We start from the raw sequence: 18,357 nt of genomic DNA, 5'->3' as shown, positions 1-18,357 counted from the left end.
CTCTATGAGCCAACGAATGCTGGCAATTTGATCTCTGGTTCCTTTGACACTTCAAAATCCAGGTTGTACATCTAGAAATTCTCAGTTCACATACTACTGAGGCCTAGCCTGAAGGATTTTAAGCATAACTTTGTTAGCATATGAAATGAGAACAGTTATACAGTAGTTTGAACATTCGTTGACACTCCCTTTCTTTGGCATTGGAATGAAAAAACCTTTTCCGGTCCTGTGGCCACTGCTGAGTTTCCCAAATTTGCTGACATATTGAGCGCAGCACTTTAACAGCATCATCTTTTAGGATTTTTAAGTAGCTCAACTGGAATTCCATCACCTCTACTACCTTTGTTGGTAGTAATGCTTCTTAAGCCCACTTGACTTTATACTCAGGATGTCTGGCTCTACGTGAGTGATCACATAATCGTGGTTATCCAGGTCATTAAGACCTTTTCTGTATAGTTGTTCTGTGTATTCTTGCTACCTTTTCTTAATATCTTCAGCTTCTGTTAGGTCCTTACCATTTCTGCCCTTTAAGGTGCCCATTCTTGCATAATATGGTCTCCTAATCTCCAATTTTCTTGAAAAGGTCTCTAGTCTTTCTCATTCTATTGCTTTCCTCTATTTCTTTGCATTGTTCTATTTCTTTGCCTTCTTATCTCTGCTTGCTATCTCTGGAACTCTGCATTCAGTTGGGTATATCTTTCCCTTTCTCCCCTGCCTTTCACTTATTTCTCAGCAATTTGTAAAGCTTCCTCAAACAACCACTTTGCATTCTTGCATTTCTTTTTCTTGGGGATGGTTTCATCACTGCCTCTTATATAATGTTACAAAACTCCATCCATAGTTCTTCAGGCACTCTGTCTACCAGATCTAATCCCTTGAATCCATTCATCACCTCCACTGTATAATTATAAGGGATTTGATTTAGGTCATACCTGAATGACCTAGTGATTTTCCCTACTTTCCTCAATTTAAACCTGAATTTTTCAATAAGGAGCTCATGATCTGAGCCAGTCAGCTCCAAGTCTTATCTTTACTGACTATATAGAGCTTCTCCATCTTTGGCTGCTAAGAACATAATCTGATTTCAGTGGTGACCATCTGGTGATGTCCATGTGTAGAGCCATCTCTTGTGTTGCTGGAAAAGGGTGTTTGCTATGATCAGAGTGTTCTCTTGACAAAATTCTGTTATCCTTTGCCCTGCTTCATGTTGTACTCCAAGGCCAAACTTGTCTGTTATTCTGGGTATCTTTTGACTTCCTATTTTTGCATTCCAATCCCCTATGATGAAAAGGACAACTTTTTTTTGATGTGCAGATGGTGACTGTAGCCATGAAATTAAAAGATGCTTGCTCCTTAGAAGAAAAGCTATGAACAACATAGAGAGCATATTAAAAAACAGAGACATTATTTTGCCGACAAAAGTCTGACGAGTCAAAGCTATGGCTTTTCCAGTAGTCGTGTACGGATGTGAGAGTTGGACTATAAAGAAAGCTGAGCACTGAAGAATTGATGCTTTTGCACTGTGGTGTTGGAGAAGACTTTTGAGAGTCCCTTGGACTGCAAGGAGATCAAACCACTCAATCCTAAAGGAAAACAATCCTGAATGCTCATTGGAAGGACTGATGTTGAAGCTGAAGCACCAATACTTTGGCCACCTGATGCGAAGAACTGACTCATTGGAAAAGACCCTAATGTTGGGAAAGATTGAAGGCGGGAGGAGAAGGGGATGACAGAGGATGAGATGGTTGGATGATATCACCGACTCGATGGATATGAGCAAGCTCTGGGAGTTGGTGATGGACAGGGAAGCCTGGCGTGCTGCAGTCCATGGGGTCACAAAGAGTCAGACACAACTGAGCAACTGAACAGAACTAGATGGTGTTGTAGATCTTCGTAAGACAGGTTAACTTCAGCTTCTTCAGCATCAGTGGTTGAGGCACAGACTTCAATTACTGTGATGTTGAATGGTTTGCCTTGAAAACGAACCAAGATCACCCTGTCATTTTTAAGGTTGCACTCAAATACTGCATTTTGAACTCTTTTGTTGACTATGAGGGCTACTCCATTTCTTTTAAGGGATTCTTGCCCACCATAGTAGATGTAACGGTCATCTGAATTAAATTCACCCATTTCCTGTCCTTTTTACTTCCCTTTCACTGATTCTTAAGATGTCAATGTTCAATCTTGCCATCTCCTACATTTACCTTGATTCACAGAATTAACATTCCAGATTCCTATGCACTATTGTTCTTCACAGCATCAGACTTTACTTTTACCACCAGACACATCCACAACTGAGTGTCATTTCCACTTCTGCCTAGCCACTTCATTCTTTCTGGAGCTATTAGTAATTGCCCTTCACTCTTCCCCAGTACCATACTGGACACCTTCTGACCTCGGGGACTCATCTTCCAATGTCATATCTTTTTGCCTTTTCATACTGTCCATGGATCCCCTTCATGGATCACAGCCTTGTCATGGCAAAGGGGTTTGTGTAACTCAAGCTGTGAGCCATGCCATGCAGGGCCACTCAAGACAGATGGGTCATAGAGAAGAGTTCTAACAAACATGATCCACTGGAGGAGGAAATGCCAACCCGTTCCAGTATTCTTGCCTAGAGAACTCCATGGACTATATTTACAATGCATAGTCACATTAAAACAATCAAGTGTTATCCCACATCTGTGTGAAATAGCAATGTTTGCATGTTATGCATAGAACACAAGTTGAGAAGAATACACACTGAAAAATTAACCTGGATGATAGAATTGTATGTGTTTCCTCTCTCACTCACTCCTTCACTCCCTCTTTCTTTCTTTTTTTTTGCTATCTGCAATTTCAATATTTTTGCAACAGGTACCAAAGTACACATGCATAATGAGATCTCTGTGAGAACAGGAACTTTGTTTTGTTCCCTGTAAATCTCTGTGCCCTAGAAAACTCTGGCATGGGAAGGTCCTTGATATGTACGTGCTGAATAAATAAGTAATAAAGAGAAATTAACTTTTAAAGAAATTCCAAATATGACCTAACTTAATCAACCTTGAATACAGATATGATTTCTGATACCAAGTTCAGTTCAGTCAGTTCAGTCGCTCAGTCATGTCCAACTCTTTGCAACCCCATGAATTGCAGCACACCAGGCCTCCCTGTCCATCACCATCTCCCGGAGTTCACTCAAACTCACGTCCATCGAGTCGGTGATGCCATCCAGCCATCTCATCCTCTGTCATCCCCTTCTCCTCCTGCCCACAATCCCTCCAATACCAGGTTACTATACTATAAATAAATGGCTTTGTCTGAGGGTGTTTGCTGTGTGCTGGGTGAATTCACAATTAAACAGTGATGTTGCTTTATATTTGTAGTTGACACTTTGAATGAACACATATTCCATTTATGAAGTAGTGTGGATAGCATTTGTCATTTAAGAGAACAGATCCACAATGTCACATGCCTCAATGGGCAGGCCACGTGAAACAAGCACAGAAACAGGCCCGCGGGATTTGGTCATTGGAAGGCCTTTTTCAAGAAGTACAGTAGCATGATGATAACAAAGCCAAATTTCATAAATTTGAGAAAATGAATGGAGCTGAGAGAGAGCAGATATTGCATGAAAACCACTCACATACAGACATGTAATCAAGAAATAAAGAGAAGAGAGTAGGGACGCCAGTTATTAAGTTGGTGTCTGTTGACATCAAAACTACTCTTCTGCACACTTTGGGGAGTCAGGCCTGGGTCTCTACTTTGCAGCTGAATCCCAGTTACCTCTGCCAATGGAGATCTTAGAAGGAGACCAGAGGAGGAGAGGAACTTACTTCTATCCGTGGTTTCCGGGTCCCCATAGCATTATGCCAGCTTCATTTCTTCACCTGGCAGGATGGTTTCCCCACAAAGGAACTCCATATTCGCAACTGAGAAGCCCTGCAGAAGGAATATGAACTAGTTTGGGTGTTGTTCCCCAAAGGCAGCTGAATCCAGTGTGCAGTTTTTCCAACCTCACAGAACCAGCAAGAAGCACCCCTTCTCAGAGGCTTAAGTCTCAGAGCCCCTCCTCCAACCTTCTGATATTTTCAACCTCTCCCCTTGGAAGTTAGCTGTGGGGGTAACTAGTTGCTGGTTCCTGAAACTGCTACTCTCATATACCCTAGAGTTCTCTTTACCCTTTAAGTTACCTAGTTAATGAGTCTCTCTGTTGAATTCTTTCTGTTAAAATAACTGATATGTAACAAACAATCCAATCAAAAAATGAGCAGAACTAAATAAATATTTTTCCAAAGAAGACATACAGATGGCCAATAACACATAAAAAGATGCTCAACATCATCAATTATTAGAGAAATGCTGATCAAAACTACAATGTATCACCTCATACCAGTCAGAACGGCCACCATGAAAAAGTCAACAAATAATAAGTGCTGGAGAGGTTATGGAGAACAGGGAACCCTCCTACACTGTTGGTGGGAATGTAAATTGGTGCAGCCAGTATGGGGAACAGTATGGGAGTTTCTTAAAAAGCTAAAAATAGAGTCACCATATGACCCAGCAATCCCATTCTTGGATATATACCCAGAAAAGATGAAAACTCTAATTCAAAAAGATACATGCACCCCAGTGTTCATAGCAGCACTATTTACAATGGCCAAGACAAAGAAACAACCTAAGAATTCACTGACAGATGAATGGATAAAGAAGATGCGGTACAAATACACAATGGGATACTACTCAGTCATACAAAGAATGAAATAATGCGGCAATATGGATGGACCTAGAAATTATCACACTAAGTGAAGTAAGTCAGACACAGAAAGACAAATATCATATGATATCACTTGTGCGTAGAATCTTTAAAAATAACACAAGTGAACTTTTTTGCAAAACAGAACAGACTCACAAATATATGGTTACCAAAGAAGAAGGGGGTTTGATAAATTAGGAGTTTGGGATTGACAGATAATACAACAAGGACCTACTATATATCACAAAAAACTATATTCAAATCTTATAATAACCTATAATGGAAAAAAAATCTGCTGTATACCTGAAATTACCACAACATTATAAATCAACTGCACTTCAATTAAAAAAAAAATAGTAGCAGGTGTATTTTTATCTGCTGCCTGATACATAGGAGATAATGGTTTTGTAATATATACTGACAAAGCTAGAGTATATGTATAGACTATGATAATGGAGCCTGTAGGGAGAGGAATCAAAGACACAGAAAAGAGGAGAAAACTATGGCCAAAGTCAGAGAGTATACTAAAGAGGCAGGGTCAATCAAGGGCAGGAGGGGTGCTAGCCTAGAAGTGAAGAGGGGTAAAGAGGTGAGGTTGGGTGTGGAGGAAGATATGTTTGTGGATGGCAGAAGTGGAGGAAACTGTGCCTAAGAGCCTTGTTTTTCTCCCAGAATTAGGAGGAAAACCCCTCTGCAGGGGTGGGAGGATGAGAGGAGAGAAGCATCATCAAATGTGGAGACGTCCCTGAGGATAATGAGGAAATTTACTAATCAAAGACAAGCAAAGTGATTGATACGAATACAGGCTGAAGTGGGAAGAACAGGATCCATGACTCCTTGCCCTTCCTCACTGTGCCCAGCCACGGCTGAGGGGGTGCAACGAGGATACGATGAAGGTCATGAGGGTGCTGTGGGACAGACAACCACTTCAAGACACAACTGAAGCTGAGACTTCCCTGGCGGTCCAGGGGCTAAGACTGTGCGTTCCCAATGCAGGGATCCTGGGTTCAATTCTTGGTCGGGGAACTAGATCACACAAGCCACTACTGAGAGTTTGCATGTCACAGCTAAAGATCCCGCTTGCTGCAGCTAAGACCCAATGCAGCCAAATAAATACATATTAAAGCAAAAAACAAAACAAACACATGACTGAATGGAAACGAGACTGGCGTTGACTGAATTGCTCAGGTAGTCCATGGAGTTGGCCTGGGGGGTCAGGGAAAGAGGCCTAAATGTATTTGACAGACAAGAGAGGTGAGAGGGTCAGGGACTCCATGAGACAAAAGCAGATAAGGAGGTGAGGCCCATCTCAGCTCTCGTAAGACCACGGTGTTGGCATCTGAACTAATGACACTTGCCACCCTGGAAAGAGGACCATTTCTCCTCTGCATACATGGTTGATTTCTTCCCCAACAAAACCTCCAGATACTGGGAGAATAAAAGGAAATTATGTCAGACAAATACTGGGTTTTGTTGTAAGCTCTAAAAGAAACGTACACTTTACATTTTGACTTTCCTTTTCAGCAGCTCTATTTGCAAAGATTTCTTATTCTTTCCTAGAGTTCTTCTAAAGAACAAAGGGAAGACTGAATGACTTTTTTTTTAAATAAAACTCATTGTGTCTTCTAATTACCATATGGGTCCATTGGACTATTTTAGAAATTAAGCTATATTTTGGATTCCCAGGTGGTTCAGTGGTAAAGAATGCACTTGCCAATTCTGGAGACACAGGAGACACAGGAGACACAGGTTCAATTCCTGGGTTAGGAAGATCCCCTGGAGGAGGAAATGGCAACCCACTCCAGTATTCTTGCTAGGAAAATCCCATGGACAAAGGGGCCTGGCAGGCTACAGTCTGGTTGGACATGACTGAGCACACACACATAAGCTACATTTTGAGGTCTTAGTGATCACATTTTTTCTCTATCATGAAACATCTCAAGATATGAGAAAACAGGAATGACAGGAACACTAAGAAAATACCACAAGGGTGAAACAAATCATTGTGACAGCATCTGTAACAAACTTCAGTTTTCACAGGCAGTACCCAAAGCATTGCATCATCTCCCAAAAAGTTATTTTTGAAAGTTTCTCTGTATGCTGTTGATTTGTTTTTAGCTTTTCTTGAGCACAGCTGAAAAGTTAGAATTTTTCATTTTGTTCACCTAGTGGCAAAGAGGAGAAAATTGGCAAAAGAGCAAGTCTCACAACTATCACATGAATTAAAAAATAAATGTGAAGACACCCACAGCAAACTCTCTAATGACCACAGCAAAATTGATCGTATAAGTGATCACATAAATTGATCATATAAACTGATCACAATCAATTTTTTACTGTAATTGATCATAATCTCAGACTTTGCATCTTCAGATGACAATATTCCCCATGAATTTACTCAAGCTCAGGGATCAATGCCTGGGAGAGCAAGATATGGTCTTATTGAGATACTGTTACCTCACTGGTTACCAGGATTTATTCTGCTGCTCTGGCTGGATAGTGGGGTGCTGCCTGCCCTCCTCACATCTTGGTGTCTGCCTCTCCCAAAGCTGAATGCTGGGTAGTGGAATATGGCATTCCCTGAGAGTAAAGACCATTATTTCATACAAGGAATACAAGTAGCAATCCTTCCTCCAAATAAGCTTGCAGGAATCAATAAGTGAAGAACGTTTCTAAGAGCAAAGAGAAATATAGTATTTTCATCCAGCTAGTTACTCAACAGGAAGAACTGTGTCACACAATATTATGCATGAACCTTACTCAACCATTTTACTAAAAAGACACGTGACATTACCCTTTCACCTCATATTTATGCACTAAAATTTACTTGATATATTTTCCATATTGATGCTGAAGGCAGGTGCATATACCAAGGCAACTGGAAAGAAATAGTTGATACAGGAATAAAAAACATTCATTGGATTGATCATTTGGTATTTACAAATATAAAAATGAAAATATTTTGCAATTATGGAATAAAAATGATATATATATGTGCCTACGTATGTGTGTGCAAATGTATACACACATCAAACATATACACACATACAAATATATATGTGTATCTTCAAATCCAGGAAAATAGGGAATAGATGAGTTTGCTATATCTAATAAAGTTATTTTTACTATTTTCTTATTCTTCTATAAATTATAAAATGATTCAAAAGATAGATAGACCACTCTGGACCCAGATGGTAAATGGTGGTAATTATTTCTCCTGGTATACTACAGGTTTAAGGCCTCATGTGATTCCTATATAGACAGCTTCTAGTTGAAACCTGTAATGAATTAGGTGTGTCCATGAAATGAATTAGGTATGTCTGCCCCACCCTCCCATCACTAGCTCTGCAACCCAGGGTAACTCCAGCCCCGGCGTCCCGCCCTGCAGTCACAGGGCTGCCACCTTCTGAGACTGTGAACAGTGAAGGCGGATGGACAGCATGAGGTACCACACCAGCATTTCTTTCTGGCAACGTCTGGGGCAGGACTTCCTGGCATTTTTATAGCCTCCAAGTATTTGTGACAACAGGTGGTACTCACATCTCTAAATTATTACCGTTCTGGCTACCAAGGTGTCCCAAGTCAGGAAATCAAGTGGAGCCTGACAGAGCCCAACACCCCAACGGCTGGGACCACTGAGCCCATTGCTGCCCCACTCAGGGCCACCCCACCCCCCACCACCCAACCCCCATCCACCCACAAGCTCTCCAGAGAGAGTAAGAAAACTGCAACTCAGACATTACATGCTCCTGAGTCACTTCCTGGGTAGCGGCTCTGGGCCTCTCTCCTGCCCCAGGCCCCAAATCCTGCATGAGCAAACGTAATTTTTTCCACTCGGACCATCGAAACCACCACAGTTTCCGGTTCACAGCTAGACCTCTTACTGATCAGCTTGGCTTCGAAGGGAGAGACACAGCAGCAGGTCTCCTCCGTAGAGAATAAAATCAGGAGACAGAGTGCTCCTCTCAGCTCCTGATTTATGGGACCAGAACAGGAGGCGCTCGCAGGCACTCGGCCCGGCTTTGCCCAACCCCCCTCGCTTCCTCCCGCCCCTTCCCCACCCCACGCCTACTCTGTTCTTTGCTGCACGTACCTAGCACAGGGTATAGGCTCAATAAATATTTACTGACTAAACAATCTTTCCATCCCCACAATCTGAGCCTGTTTAACAGAGTTTCTTTCCTGTTTTAAGTTGGCCACTGAAAAATGCATGCTGCCTTGCTCTAAAAGAACATATGCTTTTCTTTCTTCCTCTAAGGGGCACCCACCAAACCACAAGGAGAGGCCACACTCTGGATCATAGCTGGGAAATCACAGATCTTCGTAGCAGCAGGGACTTGACTAAGAAACTGGTAATTCCTGTTCCTGAGGCTGACTGATATTTTTGCCTTGGCTTCTGATCAAGGGCTGACTGAGCAACAGAGGAGGATTTTGCCAAGAGCCAATTCGCTCACTGTGGAGCAAAGGGAGTTCTCTAGGCTGGGCTGGAAATGAGGAAAGGGTGGCTGAAGGAAGTCAGCCAGAACCAAAGCAACATTACCATCGGGCTCCAGAAATGCCTTACATCTAGGAAGAAACACAAGAATGCACCCCTGCAGTTAACCCCTTTGGTTCCATTTCATGTTTTATGTCTCAACTGACTTGCTGATCCCCAGACCTAAGAAGTGACTTGCTTTCTCTATCAAAAACTACTAACCCAAGAAGGACAGTTTTGCAACATCTGTCAAAAATGTAAATGCTCCTATCCAGGAAATCACTGATACTACGTCCAAGAATTTCTCCTCAGTCATGCCTGTATGTGTACAGGATTTCTGGACATTTAAGGAAAAAATGAAACCAGCTAACTGTCTTTCGGGCTTCCCTGGTAGCTCAGATGGTAAAGAATCCACCTGCAATGTGAGAGACCTGGGTTCGATCCCTAGGTTGGGAAGATCCCCTGGAGGAGGCCATGGCAACCCATTCCAGTATTTTTGCCTAGACAATCTCCATGGGCAGAGGAGCCTGGGGGGCTATAGTCCATGGGGTCGCAAAGAGTTGGACACAACTGAGCGACTAACCACATGTACAAACCATCTTTCAGTAAAAGTCCACTACTAGACATTTGATATTATATCTGTATTATAGAATGCTACGCAATCATTAAGAAGAATAAGATGGAAATATATGCACTGATATGAAAAGATGTCCAAAATAGACCATTAAGTGAAAACAAAGTAGTGAATGATTATATATAGTGTGACACCTTGTATGTAAATCAAACAAAATAATTAATGGAAAAAACCTCAAGAAACAAATTACAGGGGATACTGGGTGTAGAAGGAACAACCAGCTTTTGCTTTTCACTCCAAAGCATTATTGTAATTTTTAATAATATGCCTGTATTTCTTTTTCTAATAATAACAATGAGTTTTAAGAGAAAAGATTAAGATGCACATATATAGACATATACACAATGTCTAAGGAAAATATCATAAAGTGTTGAAGCACTTGATCTGACAAGTTTATAGAGGGCTGGATTCACTATCACACAAGAAAAATATAAGATATGCTGACACTATATGCACTCATCTGCTCATTTACATATTCAAGGCCAAAACTGAACTAAATGCTAATTAAAAAAAAAAAAACCAGCAACAATTAAGATACGGCCTCCTCTTCAAGGACCTTATAATCTCAACAAGAAGAGATGTACATGTAGATAAATAACTGCCTGCAACCATCAAGGACATCAGGGTACTGTGGAGGCAGTGGTCAGCTCTACTGGATGGGGAGAGGCAGGAGGAACCAGCAGGAGTACCTTCAGAAAGAAAGGGCTGCTCTGTTGAGTCCTAAGATGAGCAAGTATTTTCAGTAAAGCCAGAAGACCTATTTCTAAGCCTGCCTCTCTCCTCACCAGTCCCTGCAACCCCTCTGAGCTTCATGGTCTTCAGCTCTAATGGAAACAGCTCCGAGATTCTAACCCAGAGAAAATCATTCATTCACCCAACAAATACTTACTGAATATGGTTCAAATAACAGAAACCTTTTAAATAATAAGAACCCAGAGGGACCAAAGTCATAGGGATGTCCTATCTTATAATTCAGGCAGCAACCGAAGTTACCTACACATTTGATCAGTGGAGAAGAAAAAGGAGAAATTCTCTCCTTTGGAATCTAGAAGTTGTTCTCTTTCTGCCCAAGGATCAGATGTTCTGCCCAAGTTCAACTGTTACCAGGTTGCAGGGCAAAGGAGGTGCAGAGAAAGGAAAGCCAGTTCCAAGAACAAGCCACTTTAGTAGACACTGCAAAATACACTCAACAGAGAGGCTACACCTCCTATGTTTCAGCAGTGTTCAAGTCTGCAACGGCAAATTAGTTGGTGAAGATAGTGTTTGAAGTCTGAACTTTAAGAAATTGTCAACACATTCTAAGATTTCACAGTAAGAGCTTTGAATATCAGAGAGGGATCGATGTGGATCACATGATGGGGGCAGTAAGGCAAAGAGCAGGTACATAAAAGTTCAGGGAAATAAGCAAACTCAAGATTACAAAGTAGAAGATCAAGACAGCAAGTATTCCTTTAACCACATCTACTTAAGTTTAGTCAGATTCCTAAGAGAAACAGAATTTGTTACCATCAAAATCACCATATTACTCTATTACTTATATATTTATGATTGAGTTAACATTACAAAAACTGTATATGTAAAGGAAAATATAGACAGAATACTCTTTGACATAAATTGCAGCAAGATCTTTTTTGACCCACCTCCTAGAGCAATGAAAATAAAAACAAAAATAAACAAATGAGACCTAATTAAACTTAAAAGCTTTGCACAGCAAAGGAAATCAGAAACAAGATGAAAGATAACTCTCATAATGAAAATATTTGCAAATTAAGCAACTGACAAAGTATTAATCTCCAAAACATAGAAGCAGCTCAACCAGCTCAATATCAAAAAAACAAACAACTCACAAAAAATGGGTGGAAGACCTAAATAAACATTTCTCCAAAGACATACAGATAGCCAATAAACATATGAAAAGATGATCAATAGCAGTAATTATTAAACGCAAATCAAAATTACAATGAATTTTGTAATTTTCACTCATGTGAATCACCTCACACAAGTCAGAATGGCCATTATCAAAAAAAACCTACAAGCAATAAATGCTTAAGAGGGTATGGAGAAAAGGGAACCCCTCATGTACTGTCGGTGGGAGTGTAAATTAATACAGCCACTATGGAAAACAGTATGGACGTTCCTTAAAAAACTAAATATAGAACTACCACATGACCCAGCAATCTCACTACTGGGCATATCCTCAGAGAAAACCATAATTCAAAAAGATACATGCACTCCAATGTTCACAGCAGCACTACTTACAATAGTCAGGACATGGAAGTAACTTAATGTCCATCGACAGACGATTGGATAAAGAAGATGTGGTATATACACACAATGAAATATTACTCAACTATAAAAAGTGACGAAATTGGGTCATTTGTACAGATGTGGATGGACCTAGAGAGTATCATACAGAGAGAAGTAACTTAGAAAGAGAAAAACAAATATCATGTATTAACCCATATAAGGGGAATCTCGAAAGATGGTATACATGATCTTATTTACAAAGCAGAAATAGAGACACAGATGTAAAGAGCAAATATACAGACACCAAAGGGGAAAGGGCAGGTGAGAGGAAGTGGTAGATTGGGATTGACACATATGCACTATTGATACTATGTATAACTTATTCAGAGAATTAAGGAGAGCATACACTGTACAGCACAGGGAACTCTACTTAATGCACTGTGGTGACTTGAGTGGAAAGGAAGTCCAAAAGGGGGGGATATATGTATATGAATGGCTGGTTCATTCTGCTGTACAGTAGAGACTAACACAACATTGTAAAGCAAATATACTCCAATAAAAATTAACTTTAAAAAGCTGAATATAGGGTTTTCTAAAGTGTGAGTTCAGTCATTCTCATCTTCAGTTAAAGCAAATAAATAAGTTCCTGTGGGGAATATTTACTTGAGTTGAGTGCACCCTTCTGACAGCAACTTAAGACCCTGGTTCCTAGAACAAGAAAAACAGGTAAGAAGATTCCTTAGTAAGGCTTACTCCTTCCAGAATGGGCCACATTTTAAATAAAGATAATAGATAGCCATCTATCTATTATAGATGCAGCAAGATCTTTTTTGGGAATAGATATTCATCATGATGATTTTCCTTGGATCCTGAACACCCCAATTACAATCAGCCATCTTCCACTGCAATTTCTTGAGGGAGATGGGCAAAGTCCCTGTTATAAAGCATGAATCCCCAAATCCCATATAGAAATCCCAGAGAGTGAATAAGTTGAGCTAAACAATAAATTTCCTTTCAGACTTTAAATCTTTCCTCACTTTAAGCCTTGTCCTTGATATCTAACCAATTCATCAAGAAAAAGAGTGAGACACCAGAGAAAGCACTAAGGAAATACTATTGTTTCTACAGTGCACCCCAGTTCCTGCGTCTATTGCTGATAACAAACAACTCCAAAACGGCGGCTTATAAGACAGCCCTCCTCTGCTTTACACGGTGTTAGCGAGGCAGTCTGACTGAGGCGAGAGGATCCATTTCCAAGATAACTCACTCACACGCTGGCTACTTAGTGCTGGCTGGTGGGTCCTCTGCACATGGGTCTGTCCAGGAGGCAGCCTGGGCTTCTTCGCAGTATGGTGCCTGGGTTTCTCGAGTGAGCATCCCGAAACAGAAGCAGGTGAACGCCATGTCACCTTTTAACATCAAGTCTCAGAAGTCAAAGAAGCTCAAGCACCAAAGAAACAATGCTTTCAAACTGTGGTGCTGGAGAAGACTCTTGAGAGTCCCTTGGACAGCAAGGAGCTCAAACCAAGATTCCTGAAGGAAACCAACCCTAACTATTCTTTGGAAGGACTGAAGCTGAAGCTCCAATACTTTGGCCACCTGGCGAGAAGAGCTGAATCATTGGGAAAGACCCTGATGCTGGGAAAGATTGAAGGCAAAAAGAAGAAAGGGTGGCAGAGGATGAGATGGTTGGATGGCATCACTGACTCAATGGACATGTGTTTGAGCAAACTTAGGGAGACAGCAAAGGACAGGGAAGCCTAGTGTGCTGCAGTTCGTGGGGTTGCAAAGAATTGGACATGACTTAGCTACTGAACAACAAAACTCAGAAATCTATAGAGTCACTTCCAAAGTAGTCACCACACACTCTCCCAGGTTCAAGGAGAGAAAATATAGATTCTACCAGTTTTTTTTAATTTATTTTTTAATTGAAGGAAAATTGCTTTACAATGTTGTGTTGGTTTCTGCCATATAACAACAAAAATCAGCCACAATTATATCTCCTCCCTCTTGAGCTTCCCTCCCCACCCCATTCCCAGGTCATCACAGAATGCCAGGGGAACTACAGAGAAAAAGGAAAAGATCCTACCTCTTGATGGGAGGACTGTGAGTCACATTGTAAGAAGAGCTTGTGGGAGGGCAGATAGTGTTATGGCCATTTTTGGAAAATACAATCTCCCAACACAGCCACACAAAACCCATTCCATCCCCAAACAATTTGTCTCAGCTAAGCGAGGTAATTCCATCCCTTTGGCCATCTATTTGTACAGGGATAGACAGGCCTAACCCATTTAGGGCAATGAGATTTAAGAGAGCCCTGTGCAGAGTTTCTGGAAAAGAGAAACAAGTTTCTTCCTGAGGTGTGAACAAGGAAATGCATACCCTGTATGTTTCACCTAGGATTACAATAATAATAAGGTGGATCACGGGGTAAAAAAATAGAAGAATCTTATCCCCTCTTACATCACTAAGCTGTTGAATCAGTTAGCCCTGCAGCCTCTTCTGCTCCAGGGACCTCCTGTTATCAAGACAAAAAATAATTTCATGGGTCTTTAAACTGTCTTAAGTCAACTTCCTGTTGTCTTCACCCCTAAAGCACCCTAACTCATATATTTTCTCTCTAAAGCCTGGGAACAGAGCTGAACTAACCTGCCCACTCTTAGGCCTTCCAAGAGCCGGAGGGTAGGAGTATGGGATTCAGGGAAAGATGAAACAGAAGGAAGTCTCACTATACAAAAATGTCAAACCATTGAATGCAGACCACAAGAACTGTAAATTCTTCATTTGTCACATAAAAGTCCCCCTGCCTACTACTAACCCATCACACCATGTCCTAGACCCAGAGTATTAGTAGGGGAAGGACTCACTGCCATTTAGGGTGAGCGGGTTGTGCCCCCCCACAATGGAATTATAGTAGACCTGGTCCTCAAGAAGTCGACAGTGTAACAGGGAAAAAAATGTGGCACATACTTAAATAGCTATAATTTAAGATAGGCTGTAACATATGCCACAGAAAAGTGCAGATAAAGGGCTGTGGTAGATCAATGAAGAGACAGATCCTTTTTAGTTGGAAGATATAAGTAAAAGGCTTCCTGGAGAAGGTTCTTTATGAGTTAAGTCTTCATACAGGTATTTGGACATAAGACAGAGGAAAACATTCCAGACTAAAGGAGAGAACACAAGAAAAAAAATCATTAAGTGGAAAATTGTGGGGCTCCTAAAGACTGGAAGATATTCACACTGTGACAGAACACTGACCAATCAGGACAGTGGCCAGGCTACCAGGATGGAGCGAGTCCCAGAGACCCTCACTACTCCATCTATTAATTCTTAAGTTACTTGATTATGGGAATCATGTGGCCCAGGAGAGGGACAAGTGGCTGGGGCTTCAGGTGAATGGCACTCAGGCATTCAGGCAAGAAGAGAGGACATTCAGCAACTGGTAGAGACGAACACCAATATTTTAACAACTAGTGTGAATGAACCAGTGAGAAATGATTAGAGAATCAACCCTGCCTACAGACAACAGTGAAAGTTGCCACTTGACCAGAGTTTGCAGTGAATGAAAGGAAATAATGAAAAAAAAAACAACTGGAATTAGAATTTCATCTTGAATTCAAGATGAAAAGTTTGGACGAAAAACTGAATGATACAGATTCACTGAGACTATTTTGATGACACATTCAGATCACAATGGATCAGACATGGATCTGATATGGTGTGGCCTCCTGGGAGTAGAAATATCACATACATGCAACAACTTGCTGTGGGACATTGTGAAAGAGGAAATCTCTCACGTCTGCTAACAGCAGTTGTGTTGCAGGAAGGGGGGCCCCTTCCAGGGCCCGAAACTGGGCTCTTGTCTAACACTTGGAAATGAATTGTCTGAGGAGACACATGTGCTGACAAAGCAAGAGATTTTATTGGGAAAGGGTACCCGGGTGGAGAGCAGCAGGGTAAGGGAACCCAGGAGAACAGCTCTGCCATGTGGCTCAGTCTTGGGTTTTATGGTGATGGGCCTAGTTTCCGGGTTGTATTTAGCCAATCGTTCTGACTCAGAGTCCTTCCTGATGGTGCATGCCTTGTTCAGCCAAGATGGATGCCAGAGAGAAGGATTCTGGGAGGTGGTCAGACATGTGGTGTCTCCTTTTGACCTTTCCCAAACTCTTCCGGTTGGTGGTGGCATATTAGTTCCATGTTCCTTACCAGGACCTCCTGTCGTAAAACAACGCATGCAAATGGTTACTATGGTGCCTGGCCAGGGTGGGCGGTTTCAGTCAGTGTGCTTCCCCTAACAGTTGGAGACTAAAAGCAACTCTGTGGAGGACTTCAGTGGTTTCCAGCCACCATTCTAGAAGAATGTGGAGGAAAGCGTAGATGTGTGCAGACAATGGAGGAAGGCAGTGAACTTCCACCAGCTTGCACAGAACTCCATGTCTGCTCTGATGATGCCATTTCAGCAGTACAAGTGAGGGAGTTACTGAAGGCCAGCAATCAGAGGCAACAGGAAGTGAGAAGAGGGAAGGGCTTGAGTGATAACAATAGTAACACCCAAGATCTGCAAAGCAGAGCCTAGAAGCACATTTTCATTTACTCCACGTAGCAATTAACACTGATATAACACAATACCATTTGAAGAGTCCTTTAATATTTATTATCGCCATAATTACTATCCGCATTTTACATATGAGAAAACTGAAGCTCAGAAACAAGCAAACAAAAAGTTTATCTAGGGAGAGGGCTAAAACTCAAACTCAGGCCTTTAAATTCTTTGTCCAGCATTTCCATATACACCACAGTGGCCTCAGAGATTGTGGGGTCATTCCTTAATATTGTAAATGTGGCCTCAGTGCTCTGGGCAAGAGCTGTTGATTATGGGAGAAATCAACAGATCTCCCCTGACAGTTCTTACCTTCAAGAGGTAAATCTTCTAGCCTAGGACTTAAATTGGAAGCGCCTCATCCAAGAGACTGAGTGCACACGTTCTGATGCAGATGGCTCAGTTTTTGGAAGGATCCCACTCCTGTTTTATTAATCAAATTCAATATGAGGATCCTCAAAGGCAGGAGCCATGATTCTTTTTATCTTCGTATCCTCAGACCCTAGCAGAGGGCCTGGTATTCAATAATAATTTATATAAATTTAAGACCCTTAACAAAAATATCTAGAGATCCTTCTCCAGAAAGAAAAACAAAACAAAGAGTTAGTAATTCTTGGAACAATTATTTACCATTGTCCTGAATGTTAAATTACACAGAGTTGGCCACCTCATGAGAAGAGTTGACTCATTGGAAAAGACTCTGACGCTGGGAGGGATTGGGGGCAGGAGGAGAAGGGGACGACGGAGGATGAGATGGCTGGATGGCATCACTGACTCGATGGACGTGAGTCTGAGTGAACTGTGGGAGTTGGTGATGGACAGGGAGGCCTGGCACGCTGCGATTCATGGGGTCGCAAAGAGCTGGACACGACTGAGCAACTGAACTGAACTGAACTGAAATCAAACTCAGCCCCTACTCTGAAATCATACTATTCATTCAATCCCATGAACACTCACCAGTTGATACCACATGCAAATGGCTATGAATGACACAAGGATGAACATGATACATCCCTAATTGCAAGGAACACACATGCTATCAGGAAAAAAATCTATTAACATAAAACCCTTTAACATACAGCAGAATATTAAATTCCCCCACACACAAAAAAATAAATTACAAAATATTATGGGAGGATAAAAGTGAGTGGTTGAAATCAGAAAATCTTCATGAAGGAGGAGCTTCATTGAAGGAGCCTAGGATTTCATCAGAGAGAACTGAAACTAAGGATGTTTCAAAAGCAGAGAAAGCTTGAGCAACAGCCAAAGAAGAGGGCCTTTGGGTGGTAAACTGTGGTTCCACTTGCTAAAGCATAGAGCATATAAAGGAAAGTGGTAGGTGACACTCTGAGACCCTTTTCTACAGTCTATCAGTGTCCTATACCTATTTCACGTCAGACGTCATAACTGGATTCACACCTTGCTCTCCACTGTAGCTCCTCTCACCATCCTGGATGAGCTCAGCACTGACAGGGCTCATCCTCCCAGCCCCCTACCCTCCCAGCTTCTTGACCTTCTTCCTTCCTGCTCACTCCAAATACACTGCAGTCAGAATAAGGCCCTAAGCCATGCTTGGATTTTGCTATCATAAGAGCTCTACCTACAAATTACTAGACTCATCGGAAGGTAATTTTATACCAATAACTTCTTCCCAGATGGCTCAG

At 41.5% G+C, this 18,357-nt stretch overlaps 1 long non-coding RNA gene across 4 annotated transcripts in view; it reads right to left on the bottom strand.

Annotated features, from left to right (window-relative positions):
- The window catches only part of LOC147376477 (uncharacterized), a 34,287-nt gene that overhangs the window by 7,820 nt on the left and 8,110 nt on the right, over positions 1 to 18,357 (bottom strand). The window contains exons 1-2 of one of the 4 annotated variants that reach the window (XR_015161015.1): positions 8,623 to 8,756; positions 3,819 to 3,924 (exon numbers count right to left, since the gene is read on the bottom strand). This is a non-coding gene — a long non-coding RNA (uncharacterized LOC147376477). Of the gene's footprint in view, positions 1 to 3,818; positions 3,925 to 8,481; positions 8,757 to 15,993; positions 16,309 to 18,357 lie in introns of those variants that run through there. The other 3 variants (XR_015161014.1, XR_015161016.1, XR_015161017.1) reach the window with 3 other exon arrangements.

The sequence above is a fragment of the Bos grunniens genome, chromosome 3 (assembly GCF_055505025.1).
Source record: "Bos grunniens cultivar Pamir isolate PY7600 chromosome 3, Bosgru_T2T1.0, whole genome shotgun sequence".
In the NCBI taxonomy this organism is placed as follows: domain Eukaryota; kingdom Metazoa; phylum Chordata; class Mammalia; order Artiodactyla; family Bovidae; genus Bos; species Bos grunniens.
This window is presented reverse-complemented; position numbering and strand designations above follow the sequence as displayed.